General features: G+C 34.0%; 1 pseudogene; it reads left to right on the top strand.

Annotated features, from left to right (window-relative positions):
- Positions 1–25,934, top strand: part of LOC149557582 (3-hydroxy-3-methylglutaryl coenzyme A reductase 1-like) — a 32,959-nt pseudogene extending 7,025 nt beyond the window's left edge.
- The last annotated feature ends 293 nt before the right edge of the window (positions 25,935–26,227 follow it).

Below are 26,227 nucleotides of genomic sequence, written 5' to 3'. Positions count from 1 at the left end.
AAACAAATTAAAATTGATCCAAACTTGCATTGTGCACTCTTGGATCTCCTTATAGCTCCTAGATTCTCCATAATCTGCTGAAGTTATAGTTCTACCAGATCATAAGTGTGATCCTTTTTCACAATTTTATACCCAACATCTACTGTAATATAGGGTACAGTGTTGAGTCGGCTTGATTGGTAAAATTTGTGGGATATTACTCTAATAGAAAAATCAACAAGAGGATCCTTAATTGTGTCTATGATCATACCTCTCTTGTTCCACTTAGCTCCTGTGTTCTTCTCAATGGCTTCTTTGGAGTCACTTCTTAGAGTTTTAGGCCATTCTAGGGTTCGATACCCGGTCACCCTATGTATGATTCTTTTGGATATTTTAACTGGTCCATCCTCTAACCATAGGAATCCATCATGTATCCTACTAAGTACAATTCTTATCCATTTAGTTTTAAATACAATAGGGAAATTTAGGGCATAGGTTAAGCCCTTCTTCTCAACAATTTGAAATTCTTCTTTTAGTACCCCGTTTTCACACAGCTTATCATATGCTTCCCTGATCTCCATGTCTCCAATAGTACCAATCTTGGTATTATAACATCTTCTAATATTTTGAACCATTACAACCTTGGGAGGAATAATAGACAAAGCTCTGGCAGGGTCATTTTTGTAGGCAACTTTAGGAATAGGTCTAAAATTGGGATGTTTGACGTCATTACTCACTAATTGAACTTCAAATGGCTCTTTTTCTTAGGGTTTTCTAGAGCTAGAGGCCATTTCTTTAAACTAGAGTTTCAAAACAAAGAAATTTTATAACTGCATAGCTCATCACAAGTGTAAATACCTTGAATCGATGAAATGATGCTGAAACTATGTTGAAATCTTCTCAAATGCTTGAATCTCTGCTTAAAAGTCATTCTGTGCTCTTCTATCTCTTTCTCTATGTTCATGATGATGAAAGATGAGCAAAAAATTGACCTTATACCTTCCATTACATAGGATTTAATGCTCAGTGCTTATACAACTGTCCACTTGGCTTCTTAAGCAATTTTGCTTTACTTAGCTTCCATTGATTTTCCAACACTCAGCATACATTGGAGTTTCTCTTACTTAGCTTCAATAGGAATTACCCTTCACTCGACATCCACTACTAACTTGGCTCCTACTGACTTTGGCGAACAACTCGGTAGATACTAAGACTTTACTCAATACCTAAAGACAACCTTCCTTACTTGGGAATATTGTGAAGAAGATTTAGCTTTGTATCTTCATTCATGCTGATCTATCCTTTTTAGTACTAATTTATTTTTGGAACTGATGTATGTTAAGGCATTTAGATATTAGTCCCACACACCTTCTTCTGCTTAGTTGGATGCAGTGTGACCACTTGACCTTTTAGGTGAAGTGATCCCTCCATTGGATGTGCTACCTCCATCTCTTCTTTTGCATGTCCTATTCATCTCTCCTATGATGTGTTCAACATCAACTTTTCCTTTTCCTTTGTTTAACTTAGAGTTGGGTGCCTTTGACTTGGTTGGGCAATAGTTGCTGATGTGTCCTATCTTTAGATAGTTGAAGCAAGTGGTTTGACTCAATCACCTATTGTAGTTGCCACTAAAGTGTGTTCTTATGTAGTTCTCAGGAATGTGTCCATATTCTTGATAGCAGTGACAACTCTGCCTAGTGTTTAAGTCCCAATTGTAGTGATGTCCATGAATTTTGGTCTTTTCTAGTTTATTTTGTGTCCACATAGGCTTTGACCTACATTCAAAGGCTCTATCTCCATACTTCTTGTAGTTGTAGTAGCGACCTTCAAATCTTGGTGTCCTTATGACTCTTTTCCTGTAGTCTTGTGCCTGATGTCCTTGCTTATTGCACTTGTGACAGTGACCTATGTTCTTAGGTTTGTTATGCTGATTGACATTCTTGCTCCTACATACATTAGAGGTATGTCCCTTTTTACCACAAAAATGACAAGTGGGTTTAGTGTTCTTACCTTTGTCACTTCTTTCTTCTACAATCTTAGATGACTCTCCTTTGTCAATGCTAGCATATCCTAGTCCTAAAGTGTCATTGCTGGATCTTGGTGATTTTAATAGCTATTCAAAATACTTGATAGCTTCATTAGGTTTGTTGAATCTTTTTACAATTTCCTTCTCTCTTCTCAAGTCATTTTGTATTTGTTCATTTTGGATCTTTAGTGTGGAAATCTCAATGTCCTTGACATTCAATTCATGATGTGCATTCATCATCTAGCTTAGGGTGTCTAGCTGCATGTTGGAAACTTTAGTAAGATCAATTGACTTTTCCTTTAGTCTATTAGCAAGGTTTCTTTTGTCATTTTCTATCATAGCCTTATCTTCAATAGATCTCTTCTTTTGTTCATTCACTTCACAGAGCATCATGGCTTGTGATTCTTGCTCAATCTTGAGAGATCTAATCTCTTCTACTTGAGCTCTATTCTTCTCCATTAGGTCTACTATTTTTGCATCAAACACCTTGGAATATCCATTGGAAAACACTTTTGAGGTGTCAATCTCCTTGTACTATGTATCATTTTCAGCTATGGAAATTTCTCTTCTTCTCTCTAGGGATTTCCTTGATTCTTCCCTAGCTTCTTCTAGAGAATGCAAAATGAGATGTATTTCAATCTCCTAGTTCTCTATGATCTTCCCAAGTTTGTAGACTTCCATTTCTAGATCTTTTCTTCAAGCTGTAAGGCTTCTCCTTGTAAGAACCAATGCTCTGATACCAATTGTTGGAATTCAGAAGTGGGAAGAATACTTTTGAGAGGGGGGGGGAGGTAGGGGGGGTGAATCAAAAGTAACAAACTTTAACCTCTAAATTTTTTAACTAAAATCAATCAAATGCATGTAACATATCTAATAAACATGAAAGTAAATACATGCATGAAAATAGATAACACAAGATTTGATCACCCAAAAACCCTCCAAAATGAGAAGGTAAAACTGGGGTGGAGATGACACCCATAATTTATCATTGCAGCAATATGTAACCGATTAGTGTTACAATATTTTGACCATCATCAATGGTCTGCCTTTTGGGAGGCCTACTCTATTAAAGGCTCAACACCCTGTTAAAAGTGCACCTATCTAAAGGATTTACAAACATTCACTTGGAATGTCATGCTATTAAAGGATTTACAATATGGCTGTTAAACTAACCTATTTCTATAGGATTTTCATTTTCCTAATACAATAGTTAGAAAGTATAGTAGAATGTCTTGATCTAATTACTTACAATCTCCAATTTCTGATTTTAGATTGATGTTCAATCCCTTTTGCTTTGATCCTTCTTGATCTGATGTAACTCTATTCAAAGTACTGATGTTCCATTCTACTTAACTGATTTGTCAATACCCTTGTTTTACTAAGTCACCTTTTACCATTCTACTCTTTGCTCAATTCCCCTCTAAAATTCTCTCTTCTCAACATCTAAATTAAGAGGCTTTGTCCTTCTTAAAAAGGTTTTGTGACTTAGGGTTAGGTATGAATCTACGGATGAGATTCATCTACTTTGCCTCTTTAGCATTAGAATTATTTCATTGGTTGCATACAGAGTACATAGGAAATTCAAAAGATTTGATCTTATCTTTTAGACTTTGAAATCTATCTATTAGCTGTCATGCAACATGATTTGCATTTGAGTTTGTGAAGGCACAAACTCATATGTTGATATTGTGTTACTCAACACTTATGGATTGCTGATGCTCGACACATGTTTATTATTAGTGCTTGACACATGCAAAAAATTTTTCTTACTCGAAACCTATACTTTACTTGGCACATATAGTTCACTCAATAGTTGAAACTTGCTCGGCACTGTTTGTTTGCTCGGCATCTGAATAGCTCGATACTTGATGAATTTCTAGCTCGGCACATATTGTAGCTTGGAATCTATATTATACTCGGCATCAACTTAGAGAATTTCTTAAGTGTGTTGACACTCAATTGTCAAAACCAATCTGAGACCAACAAAGGGAGAATTTTCCATGGTTGTAGAACAAATTCAATAGACTCAAGCTTTCTAAGGAATGGAAGGATGTAGCAGTCATGCTCATTAATTTCATTATGTTGGAAGTTATATTCAAAAGATTTGATTCCCATCTTTTTCCAATGCTAAATCATTTTCATTAGAATGTTAGATTTAATTTCCCATTTTGGATTTTTTCATCCTCTTCTCATTCTATTGCTAACCTTTCTAATAAGGATGCCCCCTTCACTAAAGCCTCATCATGCATCTTTGCAACTTCCACATGGATTTTACTCTACAAGTGGACCCTTCTTTGTCCCTCATAGTAGATCTCAACAACCCAAAATTCACCCCAATCCATCTATCAACCAAGGATTCTCTCAAAACTCCCTCATCCCCTCAGTCCACCATAGTCATTCCCATTAGGAAGACTAAATGTAAAGGTTTGGGTGTAGAAAACTTAAAGATGATTCAGTTGAAGTTTTTGCAGATTTCATTTTCTTATAGTGTATGAAGTTGGCTTGATTAATGATAATTCCACTTTAAAATATTGAATATTATTGTTATGTATTAATTAATGCAATTTGTTAGTGATTTTCATTGTAAATAAGATTTCATGTAAAAATATATGTTTAAAATTTTTATTAGAAAGCTTCATTTCTAAATACATTAAAGTATATCTAAAAACAAAAACAAAAATCTTATATAGACATCAATTATTTTTCTATGAAAATACTTATAGATTCTTTTCTAGTGAACATATTGTATTGAATAAAGAACATATGTAGACCAAAAGATATTGACGAAATAAATACAAGCAAAACAATCTTATCCAACAAGGTTAAGTTTGACCCAACTAATTATAATCAACCCTCACCTACAACCCTCACCTAGAAGAGAAGTCAATTTTTAATGTACAATTTTCCCTACTTACAATACTTTTTTCAAATTTATAAGGGCCTATGTTGCATTAAGACTCCAAAATAAGGGGGACAGGTTAATATCCCACAAAAAAACACCAAATACAAAACAAAGTCAAACTTTTTTTCTAGATTCATGAAAACATAGTGAATATTTTCCAATTTTTTTGCTGTTTTCAACTACAAACTATGCAGATCATGAAGATCAAGCACTGAATTTTTTTTTTAAAAAAAGGATGATGTTTTTGATCTTTTGAAAGTTAGTCAACTATACATTTTTGTGTGAGGATAGCCGCGTCCAAAATAATGTGACTTCAAACATGGATACCTGAATTGTAGTCAATGACACCCAAATATCTCTTGAATCCCTTACAAGTTACTTACAAATAATAATAAAGGGTAGGAGAGTATGGCTTTGATTCTATTATTACATCTACTCTTTATATACAGTATGCAAATGTAAGTATCTGATACTCAAAATACTACACAAGACATGCATATGGAGTAGAAATGGTGCTCTCTATACTGTCGATTAATGTTCATCTTATGATTCAAGTTCAATTTCTAAGTCATTAGTGTTAGTTCTAGGTAGCTTGGATAACTGTTTGTCCATATGTGATTAATTAGAAAATAATTATTTGTTAATTAGTTGACTCCTTCTAGAAGCCACTAGTAGCCTATTGATTAGGTTGTTTTAATCGAGAAGCAACTAGAAACTTCTTAGTTAGGAAGCAACTAAAAACTTCATGGTTAGGTTGTCTTGATCAAGAAGCAAAAAGAAACCTCTTGGTTAAGTAGTATAAAAGGGGGTCAAGGGGGGAATTTGGAACATAAAAGAATAGAGGAGCACAAGTTGTAGAAGCATTTGCAGTGTTAGGAAATGAGTTTGTAGTGATAGAAAAAACTCTTGTAGTGTAGGGAACATCTATAGCATTGGGGATAGTAGTGGGGTATATTGGCAGGAGAAACTAGGAGGTCGTCTAAATTCTACTAGTGAGAGGCAAGGAATTTTGTATCTCTTGATTTGCTAAAGTTGATATATTTTTCATTTGTAGAACTAGTTTTCCCTTAGGGTTTTTTGTAGGGATGATTTGTCCAAAAATATAGTGTTCTTTAGGTTGTGATTTTCTTTCCATATTTTATTGGTGAAGTTGCAGTTGTGTTATTTTTTGATATTAGCCATGAGTTATTTTTTCAGCAATTTAATAATTGTTTACAATAGAAGATTAATAATCAGTGGCTACAATAGTGTTAATTTTTACATGGTATCATAGCAATGTTGAGGGTACAAGAGTTTTTCCCTATGAAAGAAATTACGATCTCTTCAAAATTATTATTGTTTTAATCCCTTGAGATGGCTTCAACTAGTTTGAGAGATTAGGAAAGATTGGATGGTGCCTCGAATTTTTGTGTCTGGAAGGTGAGAATTTCTTTATTATTGGAAGAGAATGGTATCGAAGGATTATGTTACTAGTGTTTTAGTTGTACCAATGGATACAACATAGCTTGTAGCATATAAGAAGGACGATGCCAAGGCAAGGAAGATTATCCTTGATGGTTTCAAGGATCATATTGTTCCACATATCTCAAAGATAGAAAAAATGAATAAGATGTGGGATGCCATTCTGAATCTGTACCAAAATGTTACCACTAACAAGAATATGATTCTCATAGAAAAGCTGAAGAGTACTTGGATGAACTAGGGATAAGACATTACAAGTTACCTCACCAGGCTTAGACTTGTCAAGGATGAGTTAGGAGCTATTGGAGATAGTTCCAGTGATGACGAGCTAGTGAGAATAGCCCTAAATGGGTTTTCTACATAATGGAGTGTCTTTGTTCAAGTTATCAGTGGATGAGATACCTTGCCAAGTTGGGATCGACTATGGACTAATTTCACTCAGGAGGAGTTTAGTCTAAGTCTTGTCAATGGGGCCAACAAGAGTCAAAAAAATGAGATGGAATAGGAGAATGTTGCCCTAGTGGGGAAAGGTAAAGCAAAGAAGGGATATAGAAAAGAATTGAATTCACAAAGTGAGAAGAAGAAGAAGGATCTTTCTAAGGTCAAGCGCTTTGGTGTCACAAGAATGGTCACTATGTGAGTGATTTCCCAAAAAGGAAGAATGGAAAGAAACAGGTGACAACTTCAACAAGTGCAAAAGAACTCTCTAATAGACTAGAAGATGAGTTTGCACTTATAGCTTGTATAGTGAGCTCAACCTCACAGACTATCTAGTATATAGATAGTGGGGCATTTTTTCATATGATAGGAGTTAGAGAGTACTTCCCCAATTATAAGGAGGAGAACACCAATATCCAGATTTCTATGGGAAAATTTTCCAAACTTAACTCAATTGGGAAAGGGATTGTTCAGTTTTAGAGGGAGAATGGAAAGATAATTTCAATTCATGATGTGTTGCATGTGCCAAGCTTAGGTATGAATTTGATTTCTATATCTATTCTTTAGGATAGGGGGTATAATGTACTCTTTAGAAGGACACGTGTTGATTAAACACAAGGATTGGAAGTCACCCATAACTATTAGAGTTAGGAGTGGTCGCCTTTATAGGTTGCAGTTTGATACTCCTAAGGCACTCATGAGAAATAGTAATCCTAGAGATCTTGGAGAGCTATGGCATAGGATGATGGGCCATATTCATCATGGAGCACTCAAATTGTTTTGTGAGACAGTGATAGGTGTTCCAGAGCTGAGCACAGAGCATGATGATGTATGTGAATGATACATGTTAGGGAAGCTTGTGAAAGCATTTTTCCAAGGAGCGACACCAGATTTGAAGGTGTTCTTGATCTAGTACATTTAGATGTATGTGGACCAATGTTGACAAAGTATCTTAGAGGATATGAGTACTATGTTACTTTTATCAATGATTTATCTAAGAAGATCTGGATATACTTCTTAAAGACCAAGGATGAGGTTTTTAGTCAATTCTAAGAGTTTAAGGCTCTAGTGGAGAACTTGATAGGAAAGAAGATAAATGTTCTTTGGTCATACAATGGAGGTGAGTACAAAGGAAATAACTTCAAGGAGTTTTATACTAGGGAAGGAATCAAGAAAGAGTGGAGTATTCCTTACAATCCACAATATAATGGAGTTGATAAGAAGAAGAACCATTCTATATCAGAGGTGATAAGATCTATGCTACATGACTAGGATATGCCCCGCTACTTATTGGGCAGAAGTGTGTAGTACAACAGTCTACATTCAAAATAGGGTTCCACATAAGGTGCTAGTAAGGATGACACTAGAGGAAGATTTCATAGGAAAGAAGCCTGATGTTAGCCATTTTAGAATATTGGGGAGTTTAGCATATTGTCATATTAGGTGATACACATACCAAGTTAGATTAGATTGGAGAGAGGGGGTACTTTGTTTGGTGCAATGAGACCTCAAAGGCATATGTATTTTTATCCTCAGGACTAGAAGAATGATTTTCAAACATGATGTAAATCTCATGGAGGACAAGGCATTTAGAAGGTCTAGAGTTTTTCCAGCAGATGATCAGAGTGAGCAGCCAACAGAAGCTCCAAGACCTAGTCAAGGGCAACAAAGAAAAAGTACAATTACTAGTACAAGTGTAGGCTCTGGTGGTGAAGCTTCATAGAGCATAGAAGAATAGTGAATGCATCTAGAAGACTTAGATTGATATTTTATCCTCTACAATTCACAACAAGAACTGTGAGGTTCAAGAGACACAAAGGGATACTCAAGAGTTTGTGGGAGCTCTTAGGAAGAGTACTAGATGGCAGAGACAACCAACCAAGTTCAACAACTATGTGGCATTAGTTAGTCAATTGGTAGATAGTGAGCCTTCCAGCTATCAGGAGGCTACAGAGCATCAGGTATGGTAGGATGCTATGATTGAGGAGTAAAACTCAATTATGTAGAATGATGTGTGGGAGGTAGTTCCTAGGCCAATAGATAGACCAATAGTTGGATCACACTAGATCTACAAGATAAAGCATAGTACAAATGGTAGCACCGAGAAATATAAGGAAAGTTTCATGGCTAAGGGGTTCTCTCAGAAGGAGGGAATAGAATACGAGGAGACATTTGCTCCAGTGGCCAAGTATACTTCTATATGAGCTATGATCTCATTTTTAGCATAGATGGGATGGGAGATCCATCAAATGGATGTCAAGACAACATTCCTTAATGGTGAGTTAAAGGAGGAGGTATACATAGAGAAACTATAGGGATTTGTAGCACACAACAAAGAGACCAACATGTGCAGATTGAAGAAAGAATTGTATAAAATCAAGAAGGATCCTAGAGCATGGTATGAGTGCATTGACACATACTTGTAGGAAATGGGCTTTATGAAGAGTGAAGTAGATGCTAACCTCTACTACTTGGTGGTTGGGGCTGAGATTCTCATTCTTGTTCTTTATATGGATGACTTGTTTCTTACAAATTCACTAGGGGTCATAGAAGATTGCAAGAGGGACCTTGCATAACAGTTTGAGATGAAGGACTTAGGACTTATGCACTACTTTCTAGGCATGAAGGTGTGATAGACAGATGGAAAGACTTTCCTTGGTCAAGGGAAATATTGCATTGAAATCTTGAAGAGATTCAAGATGGAGGATTGCAAATCCATGTCTACAACCATGTTTATGAATTGGAGGAATGTAGATACATCTAAGGAGAAGGATGTAGATCCCACCTTATATAGATAGTTGATTGATTCACTTATGCATTTGGTCAACACTATGCTAGATATAGCATTTGTAGTAAACTCTCTTAGTTAGTTCATGGTTGAACCAAAGAGAATGTATTGGATAGTGGGCAGGCATGTATTGCGTTACTTGTGTGGTACAATCAAGTATGGGATCATATATGTTTGAAGTGAAGGTATTAGGTTAATGGGCTATATTGATACAGATTGCGCAGGAAGTACAATAAACAAAAGGAGTACTTTAGGGTGTTGGTTTAATTTGCAATCAGGAGTTGTATCTTGATCCAATAGCCTAAAGTAGAAATCTATGGCTCTAAGTTTAGTAGAAGTAGAATACATAGCAGATAGCATGGCAACATGTAAAGCTATATGGCTTTGGAAGTTGTTAGTAGCCTTATTTGGTTAGAATTTTGAGACTGCTGTGATACAATGTGACAAATAGAGTTGCATCAAGTTGGACCTGAGAATCTAGTATTTCATGATAGGTCTAAACATATAGACATCATATATCACTTCATCAGAGATTATGTACAATGGGGAGTTTTTTAGTTATAGTACTTACCTATAGAGGAGAACGTAGTAGACATTTTGACTAAGGCATTGGGGAAGGATAAATTCATCTTCTTTAGAGATAAGTTGGGTGTTATGTAGAACAACTTCCTTGCTAAGAGGGAGTGTTAGTTTTAGGTAGCTTAGACAAATATTAGTCCATATGTGATTAATTAGAAAATAATTATTTGTTAATTAAGACTCCTTCTAGAAGCCACTAGTAACCTATTGGTTAGGTTGTTTTAATTGAGAAGCAACTAGAAACTTCTTGGTTAAGTTGTCTTGATCAAGAAGCAACTAGAAACCTCTTGGTTAACTAGTATAAAAGGGGGTCAAGGGGGGTATTTGGAGAACAAAATAGAATAGAGGAACAAAAGTTGTAGAAGAATTTGCAGAGTTAGAAAATGAGTTTCCAATGATAGTAAAAAGTCTTGTAGTGTTAACAAGGGCACAATGATATCATTGGGGATAGTAGTGGGGAATATCAATAGGAGAAATTAGGAGGTTGTCTAAATTTTGCCAGTGAGAGGCAAGGAATTTTGTATCTCTTGATTTTCTGTATTCAAGCTTCTCGATAAGATTGTGTAAGAGTTTTTAGCATCAAGCTCAAATACAAAATATCATGGATTGTGGAAATCTATTGCAATTAATCTCTTGATTTGCTAAAGTTAATATATTTTTCATCTGCATAAATGGTTCTCCCTTAGGGATTTTTCCAAGGATGATTTGTCCAAAAATATTGTGTTATTTGTGTTGTGAATTTCTTTCCATATTTTATTGGTGAAGTTGTAGTTGTCTTATTTTTCGATATTAGTTGTGAATTTTTTTTTGGTAGTTTAATAATCATTTATGATAGGTGCTTAGTAATCAGTGGCTGCAATAGTGTTAATTTTCATATTTAGCATGGTTTATAAAGATTCAATATTGAATTGAATTTTTCAAGAAAGATGATTACACATATTGACAATCGATTCATTGCCGAGGAAACTAATTCAAATAATTGAATAATAATTAATTAAATTAAAATATATAACTTTCTGAGCTTATTCCAATCTCTTTCATTAACCTTAATGAAAATGAACAAGCAATCTGAACACCAAAGGTCCAAATTACAAGAAAGAGATTGCAAGATGATTGAAATAATTTTGACCATTGATTTTAACAATTTTTGATTTGTCATCTTTTTTTGATTCATATCGAACCTACATGGAGACCATAAATCACTCAATATTATGCATTATAAAATGCAATTGAGAACCTGTAAAATAATTGTTCTTTTCCAAATTCTTAGAGAAATACACTATTTTTACCATGAAACATAACCTTTGATATCAACTCAAATAAATTTGACCAAAAAATATGTATTTTTAGCAGTTGTTGTACGATTTTTTTGTTGGTTCCAATAGTTCTTGTTGGTAATATAATAAATTTTATTAATAAATTAAAAGCATTACATAATAGGTCGATAGAATGGTTGGAATCATTAAAAAATTTCATAAGATAGAGCATTAATAACAAGATCTCTTTGAGAGATAGAGTCCCTACCTATTGGATGGGTGAGAGGAACATGTACTCAAGTAATTAAGAAAATAAATAGCTAAAAGCAACACACCAAGCATTGTGGTCACACATGATTAAAATTATCAATTCATGAAATTAAATAGGTCTATCAAGTACCATAGATGAGTTAAATAGACCATGGATGTAAGCTCTCTCATCAATTTTTATTAGTTTTCCAGAAAGTCATAATGGCTCATCTTGGTCCACCTAGCAAACGCATGGTGGAATGAATTGACAATAATTCTAGAAAATTGATCCAATAAGAAGAAAATGAATTTCATTTTGAGAGACAAATTATTTGAAGAAAATGAATTCCATTTTGAGAGACAGATTATTTGCAGGCTTTAATGGAAGATTATTATTTGATATAATAATTAGAATTTCTTCTAACTCAAAGAAGAAAAGCTATTATAAATGCTACTATTAAATTGTTATTAGATATAATAATTACAACTTCTAACTAAAAGAAGAAAAGCTATTATAAATGCTACTGTTAAAATGTATCCTTGTTCTAGAATAGAATTAGTTTAACTTATTAACTAGCACTTGCACCAAAAAGAGGTTTGAAAGAGGTATGCCAATAGGTATTTAATTTGATTTTTATAATTAAAATTTTGCATTATAAAATTATAGAAAGCAATCTACTAAATAGTAGTGTCAAATAGAGTTTGTGGCTTTTGCAAGTTCTAAAAAAGCACTATACTAAAACACATGGAAAAAATGTTTTATTCCTAATTACAAATCATATCTATTTAAAAAAGTGAAATTTTATAATTCATGAGTGAATATTTTTCATGAATTGAAGAAACAAAGTAATTTAACAAGCAATACTTTAAAAGTGAGTGTAGAGCTCATTCTCTTAGTTTGATAAAATATTTTAAATGTAAAATGCAAAATCAATAAGGAACACAAGATCAATACTAAAACCAATCATTGCAGACCAAAATTGATCACATAAGGTTGCAAAACATAAAAAACTAAGCCCATGCACAATATATTTCAAGAGTTAAAAGATAGTATCATTTATTCTATTGAAAGAAATACTGATAATTATAAAATAAAAGCTTAATGAACTATTGGCATTGGTGTATTTCTAATAGCCTTGAAGTCTGTATGGGTTTCATCCATTTACAAGTTCGTATCACAAAAATGCCAATGTATAACCTCTTGATTTCAATTTATCATGCAATCTTTTTAAAAAAGGAATGTTGAACAATCTTTTTTTTTTTAGAAAGAGATTTGTGATGTAAACCGCTCCATTATATGGAAATTATTTTACACCAAATCTAAGAAAAATTCTACCACAAGTGTGATGTACATGCAACAAGGGCATACACAAATCAATAGAATACCACAAAATGATAAAATTGCATCACTTCTACCTTAAAGATAGGAAACACAATTAAATGAAAAGGTTTTCCTCTTGTATATTCTACTCTTCAATAAAGGTTTATATCACCAACAATGTGACTTCTTGAAATTGTTGATTTGGGTGATAAGAGGAAATGTGAGTTCTAGACTAATGTTCATAGAAGAAAGGTGCATACATTCTTGTACACCTAAGTTGTCCCTTTCACCGAGATATTGATTTTCTACGACCTCAAGGTTAATTGTCATAAACCCAAACTACATAGTATGCTTATTATTGAAAGAGACTCTTGAAAGATGGAGACAAATATAATTAATTATTTTTTGTTGATATAAGATGTGGACATTGTGATCCCTACTATGTCGAATAGAGGTGTAGATGTAAACAAAGATGAGCATCTGCCTCACTCTGAGCCCATTTATCTCACAAAAACTAAAATATAACCAACCATTTCCCAAAGTGATAAGATTTCCTATTAAACAAAAATAAATATCTAAGATAAGATGACTATTATTTTTTTAATGCGATCAGATTTCCACAATCCATGATAGTTATGGTACGATTTTTTGGATTAGATTGTGTAATGATTTTTTTTTTCGTCAATGTTTTGAATCACACTACGTGATCCATCCACATTGTTTTACACCTCTTGCTCTCTCATCCTGATGATGGATCATGTAGTGTGATTCAAAACATTGATGAAAAAAATCATTACACAATCTAATCCAAAAACTCGTACAATAACTATTTTTTTTTACCAACCTAATAGTGCATCTGTATCCATTGTGAATCTGTCCTCATTCCAATAGAAAATAATTTATTTAACCAAATCACACATAATTGAATACAATTTTAATAGTAAAAGATAAAGTGACTAAAAGTGGACAACCCTTCATGATGCTACTTCACTAAATTAGGGTTGAAAAATTAATGGGCTTGAAGTTGGTACTAGACCAAAGCTACTTCACACCCAATTTTATCAGCCATGGGTTTATCATAAAAAAAACAATATATTGTTAATTGTACAATTGAAATATTCATAATTTAGTGTGAGTTAGCATTAAAAGTTGCTAACTTTAACTAAGTTTATATTAGAGAATCCATATTAAGTCTTTGTGCTTCAAAATTTGTGTTATTTACTAAAATTCAACATTGATTTTTAGCAATATTGTATCAATTTTTTAGGGTGTAATATGCATTCCTTTGTTTGTTACTATGTCTACCTTGAAGTGGTTTATTAATATTTTTGAAAATATTAAAAATTAGAAAGGTTGAAAAATAAGAAGATCTAGAGTCCTCTATGTTTGTTCCTTTCCTATAGAAGTATTTGGATGGAGGAATTGGTCTCATGTCTACCACAAGAGCTTTGTTTCCACTCAAGAAGAGTTCAAATTGACACCTTGCAAGCTATGATTTTTCTTAACTAAACTAGTGTGACTATTTTGAATTGTAAAGGTCAAGCTAGATCTAACCAGTGTTGATATTTTTTTGACTAACTGTGGTTACTTAGAGAACATTTGAGAGACATATCTACTAGAGTTTTAGATAGTTTATGTAGACTAGTGAGCCTACTCTAGATTTTGAAGCTTAGGAGATAAATCTGTCAAACATTTTTTACTTTCAAATATGTAATTGTTACGAGCTTTGTAGATATATCCTTATTGTCTTCAAGATTTTGCAGTTATGAGATTCTTGGTTTTTTAGTATTATTTGATTATAGTCCATAATTCTATAATATTTTTAGGTCGGTGTGAAAAAGATTTGAGATGTAGTACCCAAGGAATTCTCAATAGTTTTAATAAAGTAATGGGGCCAGTGCCTCAAGGGGTAAAGGAAAGTGTATCATCTATGTTCTATCTATCTAGGAGGATACCTCCTATGAAATTTTGTCATAATATAGACATTACCTATTCTGTTCTTCGAAGTAATATGAGATGCATTTTCAAAAAATTAATGCTTTGGTAAATTTTGTTTATTTTTTTTATTGATATCTAGCTACAATTCACTGCAAGGTCATAGAGAATTAAGCAAGGTGTAGAACCATAATTACATATCTAATAATGCTCTAAATTCAAAGAATATCAAGGTGCTTTTAGCTGAGTGAGACCGAGTTGAGTTTTTGACATTTCTTGTAAATTATTGCATAGATGATGTACTTTATAGTTATTTTCTACTTTGGACTTTTTTTATCTCAATTTTTGAAGCAAACATAGCATGCAATTCTTCATGTTGTTATGATGCATAATTTTATTTCTATATTTTGTGAGAAAATATGGGTCAGAGTGAGGATGCGACTTTGGAAAATGACACCTCATGGAAGGGCAGAGAGGATGCAACTAAGTCAAAGAGGAAGAATAATTGAGCTACAAAGGTTGAGGCAACCGAGAAGTAGGGCTTTCAAAAAAAAACCTCAAAATAGTTGAATGATTCATACTTGTAGGTCTGCCCCAATACTCAAATCTCATCTACGACTTCTACTGTACCCTACATCATTACCTAATTCATTGTCTTGACCTTTGAGCTTGAAGAAGATTCCTATGACCTCGAATGGTGCATTCCAACATAACTACAAATCTAGTACAAATCAGGAGTTAATCTATAAGGCATGGTGATGAACCATTCCATCAACTTCTCCAGATCTTTGCATACACAATCCAAAGAATGCTCCATCGAATGTGATCATTGCACCTTTTTGTTTCCTCTTAGATCCTTAGCCACTAACCTGTCATCCACCTCTATAACCCTGATGACTTGAGTAGATTCATAATTAATAGCAACCAAAAATTCATCATTTTTCAAGATCTACAATGATGATGAATTTTTGCTTGGGAAAAGATTCAACATTTCCAAATGGAACTCATACTTCAATGGGGATTATATTGACTCTATAGAAAAGACAAGTAATGTGAGAACACACCCACATGTCGATGTACTCAAGATGAAAAGCATGGCTTTATTTCAGAGGAAGCCAGAGCATTTCCTCATCTTGGAAATTATTTAAACATACAATGCACTTGGATCCTTTAGCTGGAGATCTCAATAATGGTAGTAAAGCTTTCAATAATTTCTTTATCTAGTCCACAAGTCACTTCTTTGATCAAAGCCTCAACATTATTTTGACGTTCACCAAATTGCACTCAACCCAACCTTCTTCTTGCAGTGTTCTTGAGAAGTGACGAATGTAGATCAAGAACTTTTTTGAAAAATATTTTTCTGACATGAGACAATTTTTGACTGGAGGCGACTCTAGGAGGAAAGCCTATTGGCTAATAAAATTACCATGTAATTGTTTTTTTGTATCTTAAAAAAATCCTATTCATCAAGCACAAGCCTTCTATGCACCATACATGCATAACATAGATGTACAATTGCTAGTGAAGTGTCAATATTCTAAGTTATTATGCTGATGCTATATAATTCATGCTTCTATATACTAGTTTACAAGTGGAACTAATTACACATGTTCAACTTTGTACATGTCATATCAATGCTTCTACATATGCACCATTTTTCAACGTTGAATGACTAGTTTTGTACAAGTGTATATGCATCCATGCTCAACACAAATCACTCTACTTAGAACTTTTGTAATGGGATGATCAACATTGGCTCTATACTTTACTTTCCTATCTTCAATTGGTTTCTTCATTTCTCCAATCTGCTATAGATAAACAAGAAACAAAACTATAAAACAATAGACAAAAAATCTAGAGAACAACCCAATGGAGAGTTAATGGTGGAGAAATAGGCATCAACAAAGTAGATGATTGTGCAAACAAGAAGAATGAGAGTGAGAATTCAAAGATTTTGGCATCTGATGCCCCACTTCTTCCCTTGGGCCTCTCCAATAAGCTGTTCTTTCTACTCTTTTTCATTTCATCATATTTCTTGATGGGGAGATAGAGGGATAACTTCTAACTTTAGAGCCTCAACACCCCTCCATGTTGTCAGCTTTGGGGAGCTTGTAGCCATTGTGACCCAACTGGCTTCTTTTATTTATTTACTTGGTTTTGTTGGCATTGATTATGTCCAAAACATTATCGGTGGCAATGATGATTTTGTTGAGGAGGATCTAAACATGCTTCCAACATCCTATGTGATGACAAAGAGAGAAGAACCCATTTTTAAGAAGCCTAAGGTCCAACTCAAGGGAGTTGACCTTTGTGACAATGAGGATGAGGACATTGCAACTGATGTATGCAATGTCAGTATAGCCTCTTGTTCTCTTGAATCCTCCATTGGGGACTATAAGAGAGAGCTACCTCTATGAGGAGGATTTCCTTGGAGCTCATGAGTGGGAGATCCCTTGTTGGCTTGCCCATGGAGGAATTTGATCATCAGTCCATTCTTGAGCAATGTTGTGAGATGCTTGTGGGTTATTTAAAATTCCAACAACTAGCACTCTCACACACATTAGTTAGGTAAAATGCCAATGGCTAGAACTCTCACATGCATTAGTACTCCTTTTGCCCACAGAAAAGAAGAGGAATTTGACAAAAATTCTCTCGCTATGAGCTATAATCACCAAGAATGTGAGATGGAAGAGGGGAAGAATGCCCAAGTGGGTTTGGGGGAAATTATAGAGAAGGTATATTAAATTTGTGAGATTTGGAAAAAGTGCAGAGTTTGCGTGAGGGATGTTGGCAATGGTTGCCAAAGAATCTATGGTGGTCATTGCCTAGCCGCCTCATGGCATGCTTATTTCGAAGACACTTCTGAAGAACCTTTGGTGCCTCCAAAAGAGTCTAGAATTTATTTTTTGTTATTTATTGTGTGAGGAAAATAATTTTATCCCTAGCAAAAATTCCACTAACCAATAGAAAATTAGACATTAGTATACAAAAATATTTTTTAAAATTAAAATATTTAATACCTTAGAATGCTAGAATGTTTTGATTGTAAAAACTAAATGTTTTGATTATAAAAACTAATAGGAGTAGGTCTAATGAAAACTTTAGTTCCCTACCTATATATAGAGAGAGAATAATAACCTAATACACTCGTACTCTCCTATTAAATTGTCATTTAAACATGGAAAATGTTACAAAAAAAAAAAACATCCTTATAAGGACATTGAACTCAACCTTACATACTACAAATACCATCCTCATCATCATTTAGTCTCTAAAATCACTAGCTAAAAATTGCTGGTCTACCCCAACCACCTATCGCTTTCCACAAATTTGCCATGCTAAAATCTGCCATTGGATTTACTAGAAATTGATGTCATCATGTAAATTCTGCCAATCAAAATTTGTTTTTGGGCCAAAACCAAAAACCCCCACCTTTCACCATTGTATACCCCTGAAGACCACTGCAAAAACCCTAATTCTTGGCCATGATAAGCCTTACTATAAAGGGCATTGACGAGAAAAAATGAATCAACAAAAATATGCATCCATCTACTGACTCCATTAAAAATGCTGGACAACATGAGCTCGTTGGCTCTACTCAGATCCTTCCTCAACGCCAAAATAGGAAAATCTTCCACTATTCCCTCTTCTCTCTTTTGGAGCTCAATCTTTAGTCCCCACAAGGTGCCACATCTCTTGTTTGAATAGTCCTTTAAGTCATCATTCTTTCCAATCTACCTTATAAATGGAATGATGCCATATTTCCTCACATCCTTGTCACTGACAAAGCATGAAAGAGCTAAAATATAAAATTCTAATTTTATTGATTTAGATTTTCTAGATAAATTCACATACAAACATAATTAATATTGAATATTTCACATTGATATGTGAACAACTTTATATAACCTCATTTTCCCTTATAAAAAATACTTATGGGAATAACTTCTGAGAAACTATATATCTAACTAATTTATTTATTTAAACCAAACTTAGAAACTAACCTAATTAATTTAATAAATCTCTAACCTAATTAATATAATAAATCTAACATTCCCCCCTTATTAGATTAATTCAATAGATCTAACATTCCCCCTTATTAGAAACTAACCTAATTAACAAAATAAGTCCAACATTCCCCCCTTATTACATTAATCCAATAAAAGTGAAAGCCTTCACAAATATTATTCCTCTGGAAACTTTGATGAAGCTCCTTCACCAATCTTTGAAAGTAGATTTGCTCTCTACAACTTTAGATTACAAATCCTAATCTTGAGGTTTCCCTCATATCCCAATAACTTTAGACTGCAAATCCTAAAGTTTTTGTCATAATAAGATTTTTTCCACCTCCCTTGCACAATGAGACATAGTTCCTCCAAAATTTCACATCTCCATGGAGTGTTCCTGATGCCTCCTTTGGTGCTGCATATGAGATACCTTTCCTCTGAAAGTCCACATTTCCTTCGAGTGTGTCCACTGCCTCCTCAAGTGTCATAGAAACAATTAAATGGACACCTTTCCTCTGAAAGTCAACATCTCCTTCGAGTGTCTCTAATGCCATTCTTCAAATCCTATCGCCCTCATGCCATAGAAGGACAATCATGTAGCCAAGCCCCCTCTTTTCTTTAGGGACACAAATCTATCAAGTCCCCTCTTATCTTCAAGGATGAGTTTCAAGCCCCAACTTTACAAGGACACAAATAGTTGCTTCTAATGTGATAATCATCTTTGAGCGAGAAGCTAGCTTGAGATGATAAAAATCCTCCAACCTCCATTGCCTCTAACCTCCTATTTACTTATATGCTATTCTTTAATGCACAAATCTTGTATCAATTTTAGGTGGACTATCACAATCATCATAATTTGAATGTATTGCAAAATCACAAAAGTGTGTCTCACCTTCAACTGCTACAAAGACTATATTTTCCTTCAACTTCCCATCGATAAGATCTTTGGCCCACTAAAAAAAATTCATTTGTACATGTCCACTTTGCTAGCGGTTCTCCTTTGCTAGGAACACTAGATTTCTTTCTAGCAAATAAAGCACAATCCTTAGTAGAATTATGACTCTTATGAGCTCTACTTCCTTCATCAATCAAAGGATAAATTATAGTTTCTAGGTTAGGATTCATTTTGTTCAAAGTGAAAACAATATGATCAAAGCTTGAAGGCATGCTACTAAGTAGGTTTTCTTTGGCATCATCATCATAAACTTTAGAGTTCACACCTAGAAGTTCATTAAGAAGTGAATGAAAAGTACTTATATGTTGAACAATGTTGCACCTTCTTTCATCTTTAACCTAAACAAATTTTGTTTTATGGACATCTTTGCACTAGAAGCTTGTGAACCAAACAAGATGTTAAGCCCATCCCATATTTATTTTAAAGTCTTTGAAAGATCAATATGGTGCAAATATGCATTAGATAGACCAAGTCCAATAAATGAAGAGGCCCTATGATCTTTGGCCATCCACTTTGTTATTTCATCTGCATCTTGGGGTTTTTGAATAGTTCGTTTAATAATGTCCCATAGATCTTTTTCAATCAAAAGAAATTGTATGTTAATTTTCCATGTGTGAAACTTAGGCCCTTCAAATTTGGGAATTGTAGATAGTTTATCCATTTTTTAGAAAATAATACTATCGAACAAATAATGTAATTGAAAAATGAGTGATGCGTGCAATTTGCAACTAATCCCTATTTTATTCCTAATAAAAAATTATCATAACATATTCATGGACAATATAACATTATAATATCTGCACAATAAATCTCAAACCTCTCTTCAATAAATCTATAGAAGTTAGGGTCTGATTATCCAAAATCCATTAACAACACTCTTCTCCTCATCGATCAACTTGCTCTGATACTGAATGAAAGAGCTAAAATGTAAAATGCTAATTTTATTGATTTAGATTTTCTGAATACATTTGGATACATATAGAATTGATACTGAATATTTCACATTGATATGTGAACAACTTTATATAACCTCATTTTCCCTTACAAAAATGACTTATGGGAATAACTTCTGAGAAACTATATATCTAACTAATTTATTTATTTAAACTAAACTTAGAAACTAACTTAATTAATGTAATAAATCTCACAAAGCATTCAGTAATGTTAGTTCCTAGTCTAGGTTTAGCCCACTTGAGATCAAACTCTAAACCCAATAACAACTCCTTGTCAAACAAGGAATCTGTGACCCATTGTACTATTGTTGTGTCATCCCCAAATTCCAGTCCTCATGCAATAATCATTGACACAATGCCAATTTTCAACCTCCAATGCCAATGGCCTTGGAATTTCTCACCCATGAGGTCCAAAAGGATGTCAACAACCCACAAGGAACTTAAATTTAATGAGCATTTCCATCCACTCTTTCTTAACCAAGTAAAACAACCCCTTCTTCTATTGGCATGTAGACATCCATAAGTTAAAATCCACCAGTCTTTAGCCTCATGAAAGCTTGTGTCAAACACAAATTTTGATATAAATAATGACCATTTTGTAAAGACAAGACCACCTGCACACACCTTTTCCTCAACCATTAATGATTGTCCAAAGTAATCCTACTAAGAAATTAGGATGGGAAATCAGAGACTCACTCATGTGGGAGATATAAGAAAATACATCCATCAATTCATCCTTTGAACTACAAATCATAACCACTACACCACTCCTAATTAAACCACCTGCTAACGTTATGAACATAACATTAAGACATAAAAATTGTAGACCAAAAATAATAATATGGGAGAGTGGGGAATCCTTAAATTCTCAAGAATAAACTCCCCTTCTTTTGGTAAAGACAAGGATAATTTTAAAAGCTTATTAGCTTCCCAATTCTATTCCCTACAAATAAGTGAGACCATAAAGCCATCCTATTCCCTACAAATATGTGGGACCATAAAGTCATCTAGATGAAATAGATCATCTATTACAACCTTGATTTTAAGTTCAAGATGCCATGCCTCAATCCTATATTTTTGAATGGTTCTAAAAATAGCTAGGAATTCCCCCTCAAAGTGCACCTGTTTGTAACTAAGGTTAATAATAAGTTGAATGGCCATCAAAGATGCCTTACCTTCAACAACATTATTTGAACCTCTTGGGCATTTCATAGCACCCATGACTAAGGTGTTTCCCTCATGATCTCTAAAGGTTACCCCAATTCTAGAAGCACCACAATTACTAATAGAAGTCCCATTAAAATTATCTTTGATCCATCCTTCTAGCAGTTCCCTCCATCTAACATTACCTTGATCCATCTTCTTTAAACCATGAGTTGGTCTATCCTACCTTCTAAACTTCAGACCCTTCCATTGTGATTACCACTACTGCTTCCACTTAGAGAATGACAACTCCATGTTCGAATTGCATAAGGTAGCATTGGCAACTTCCTCAATTGCTAGATCAACTTTGCTGAGAAATCTATCTAGGGGTTCCTTCCTATCTATGAATATTCATCTATTCCTCTCTTTCCACACTTACCATATTAAGATCAAAGGATAAATGATCCATAGGAAAGAAAAAATTGAGCGAGGCATTCAAGTTGGCTAACAGTAGAAAAATATGTTTTAGACTATTAGGGAGTGGGCCCTACCAACTAGTTTTGATTGAAACCAACCTCCAAGATGTCATGTTAAACTTACAATTTTAAAAGAAAATGATCAATTATCTCTTCCTCCTCCTCACAGAGCTGCACCTAGAAGCACCAACCACACCAAATTTATTCCTTCTATCATCCATCAAGATCCTCCCTTTAATAGCCAACCAGGCAAAAGACTTGGCCTTAGGGAAACAATTCATCCCCCAAAAATGTCTAGTCGACTAATTTTCCTCTAGCAGATGTTGAGACAACATTTGATAACCAATTTTTACCAAATACTCTCCACTTTTTGTTGCACAACAAATAAGCTTTTCATCTCTATTAGATCTTCAAATTAGATGTGATTGCAAAATTCTAGACAACTTCTCCTTTAGTGGATCAAAGATAACAAGACCTTGGACTTGCTTCCATCTCCATTCCACCCCAATGGGGTCAAATACACCTCCATATAATCATTAACGTTGCTGCCCCATATATGCTTCACAATATTTCTTATCTCTTCAAGATCTCTATCCTTTATTACCAGTTTATGTCCATTCCAAGTGTCCTCCTAAAAGTTGTCCTGCTGCCCCTTTCCAAGTTACCAAGTGAGCTTGGTAATCACCTATGTGCACTCCAGAACAAAGTTCCATATTGTAGATCCCCGAGGTGGGTTATGAATGGTAAGAATCCTACTGTCCACATGACTATCTAGGTACTTAGTTCTCATAACATGTACCCATAATAGATCTGGCCCAGTGTAGAATTTCCACACCAATTTTGCACCTAGAGTCTTATTCACAACTTCCCAAACTTGCATACTAGTCTCACCACCCTGTTTGGATTTGTAGATTTGATCCCAAGCTAATGAAGGATGTTCATCCACCTCTCTACCACCATTCCAAAAGAAACTACACATCCTTTGCTCCATGGTCTTCAAAATCTTCTTGGGAATTTCATACACATAATGGAGAACAGAGGAATAGTCATTCTAAGTTCTCTAAGCTAGATATTATCAAATATGTTATTTTTATTTTATTTACTAATTTATACAATCGAAAAGTTGTTCTTTTAAATTTTGATCTTTTAATAAAAGATAATTGAATGCATTTAGTCTAATTTGTACTTTCTTTTATATTTTATTCTAAAATAATTTTGTACACATAATAATATATATAAATTAATTTAAAAAATATAAATGTAAGTTTATGTCAAATAATTTAAACAATTAAAAGATAAAGATTATAATTTTTTTCTTCCTTGATTTCAATTATATACATTAAATTCCTTTCTTTAAAATATTTATCAAATTAAAGAACATTAATAATACAACCTTTGATAATTTAAATATAAATGAGATGGAGACATTGGTGGTCTATCTTCAACTCATGTCAAAATTTTATGTGGTGGTCTAGGTCATTTATTTGTGGACAAGGTTTTTCCTTCATCCCTTGTAGCATCATGCCTAGTGGGCTTCTACTGTATTTGTATTTTTGAGTTTATTTGGTGACATTCAATTTCTAGTGTAAGGCTTTGAGTGGAGGAGGAATTTTATTGTGTTCAGCTAGGGCATCATTTGTGGTTTATGGTTCTCTTTGATTGGCAACTTTGGTGGTCATTTTCATTTTGTAGTGTTTGACATGTGTGATCAATCCCCCCCTGCTCTAGCTTGGTGATTGACGAGTGGTTCCCCTAAATTGCGGTGGCATAGTGACAACTTTCTCTCTTGCTCTTGGTTTTAGAGTGTGGATCTTACTAGACGTGTCTTGACAATCTCTCAAGTGACACTTTTTTGGACTTTTTAGCATGCCCTCCTTTCTCCAGTTTAGGGATTTTTTGAGTTGTATGTAAGGGTGTATATTTTTATTCAATCTTCTCACTGTATGTTGCTCCTTTGTTTTCTTGGTCCTATATTCCTATAGGGGTGTTTTCTCTTGGTGTTGAAATGGGTACTTTGGAAAGGATTTCTTGTGGGCTTGGCTATTTTTTATGATTTTTATTTGTTTTGGCATGTTTATGGTTGTTAAAAGTAGTGATTATCATTGTATAAAAAGCTTGATCCATAAAATCTTGATACAACCACTGAACTTATAGAAGACACATGATGTAGTTAAACTATGTGGGGAATCCACACAAGAGATACTGATTGCCAATAGTCCCCCTTCTAATATTACTAATTGTGACTCGTGAGATTCAAAATTGTGACCAAAATTTGATATCACTTGTTAGAAGTAGTGGTTGTCATTACTTCTCAAAGATACTAAACCATGTCATGAGTCATGCGAATGATGCTAAACCATTGCCAACATTGGTCTCCCCTATTTTTTGGGAATTTTGACTATTGTTTGTTGTGGTTAATGAAGGGTTAGCTTTCCTTTGGGAATTTCCTCATGCCTAGGCCTAGAATTTGAGAGTATGGTCATTTCAATATCTTTCATTCTACATTTAACAATAGGTATTAATTTTTAATTTTTTAAATTTATGAAACATTTAATAAATTCCAATAATTTTTTTTTTTCAAAAAATGATTAGTAATACATATTGTCATGATTTCACCTCTTGGGAAAATTATGTCCTAAAAGAATGCCTTTCTCTTTGTATTCCATCATCACAAATTCTTAGATAGAGACCCAAAATTAAAAGGAAGGAGATTGAATGGTGATGCCTAGTTTATTCGTTTGTCAAACTAAAATTTGATGTTAACTCCCATGGTAATCTTGGTCACTTGGGGGCTGGTATGTGTATCAGGGATCATATGAGTAAACTTGTAATTGCAAAATATATTTAGTTTCCATGTGGATCAAATAATCAGGCTGAAGTTCTGGCTTATATTATGGATTTTTAATGGCAATTTCTCTTAGAATTCCTAATCTTCACATTGAAGGGGAATTCATCTTAATTATCCAAGCATTATAGAAGCGATCCTATATAAGTTGGAAGATGAAATACATTCTTCAGACTATTTGGCCTTTGTTAAACAAACTAGATAGTTTGTAATTTCACACACATATCATGAGGGTAACTCTGCAGTGTACCACTTGGTGAATCTGGCTATTGGTAAGGGCTAATTAACTATTCTTCCCAATGATTTATGTAGGAATTAATTCCCACTTTTCTTCCAACATGTGGATAGTGAGTCAGCTGTTGGGGATTTATTAGATAGTCGATCAATTTGTTGATAATTGGGGTTGGTTTTGCTGCTGAAATTATGGACTTTCAGTTTGTTCCTATTCCAGCTATTCAGCATGGTGATCCATCGAGTCATGCCATTGTTGATCTCCCAGTGGTTGACATTGGTGGCGTACATGATAATGACAATGTAGTTCTAGAAATGTACCCTTTGCTTCATGATATACCTGAGCTTGATCACTCTGTTGAGGAATATATTGATATGATAGAAGATTAAAATCATTGTGCTTGTTTTTTGGGGGATATTTTTAGTTATTGTCTACCTTAATGGATGATCATGGTGGTGGTGATATAAGCTTCTTTGCATGAGATATCATTGTTTTTTTGTTGGGGGCATTTTCAAACTTTTCTTTGCATCTTTGGAAGATCATGGTGGTGGTTTTGATTTCTTTGCAGAGTGTAAATACTTCTAGCCTCATTTTAGTTTGGCATATTTTTGGCTATGTGCATGGTTTTCTCTCCTAGCTCATTTCTACTTGATCGAGTGTGCTTCATGGTTTACTATTTCTC

The sequence above is a fragment of the Cupressus sempervirens genome, chromosome 5 (genome assembly GCF_028749045.1).
Source record: "Cupressus sempervirens isolate cs-2001-9-10 chromosome 5, ASM2874904v1, whole genome shotgun sequence".
In the NCBI taxonomy this organism is placed as follows: domain Eukaryota; kingdom Viridiplantae; phylum Streptophyta; class Pinopsida; order Cupressales; family Cupressaceae; genus Cupressus; species Cupressus sempervirens.
This window is presented reverse-complemented; position numbering and strand designations above follow the sequence as displayed.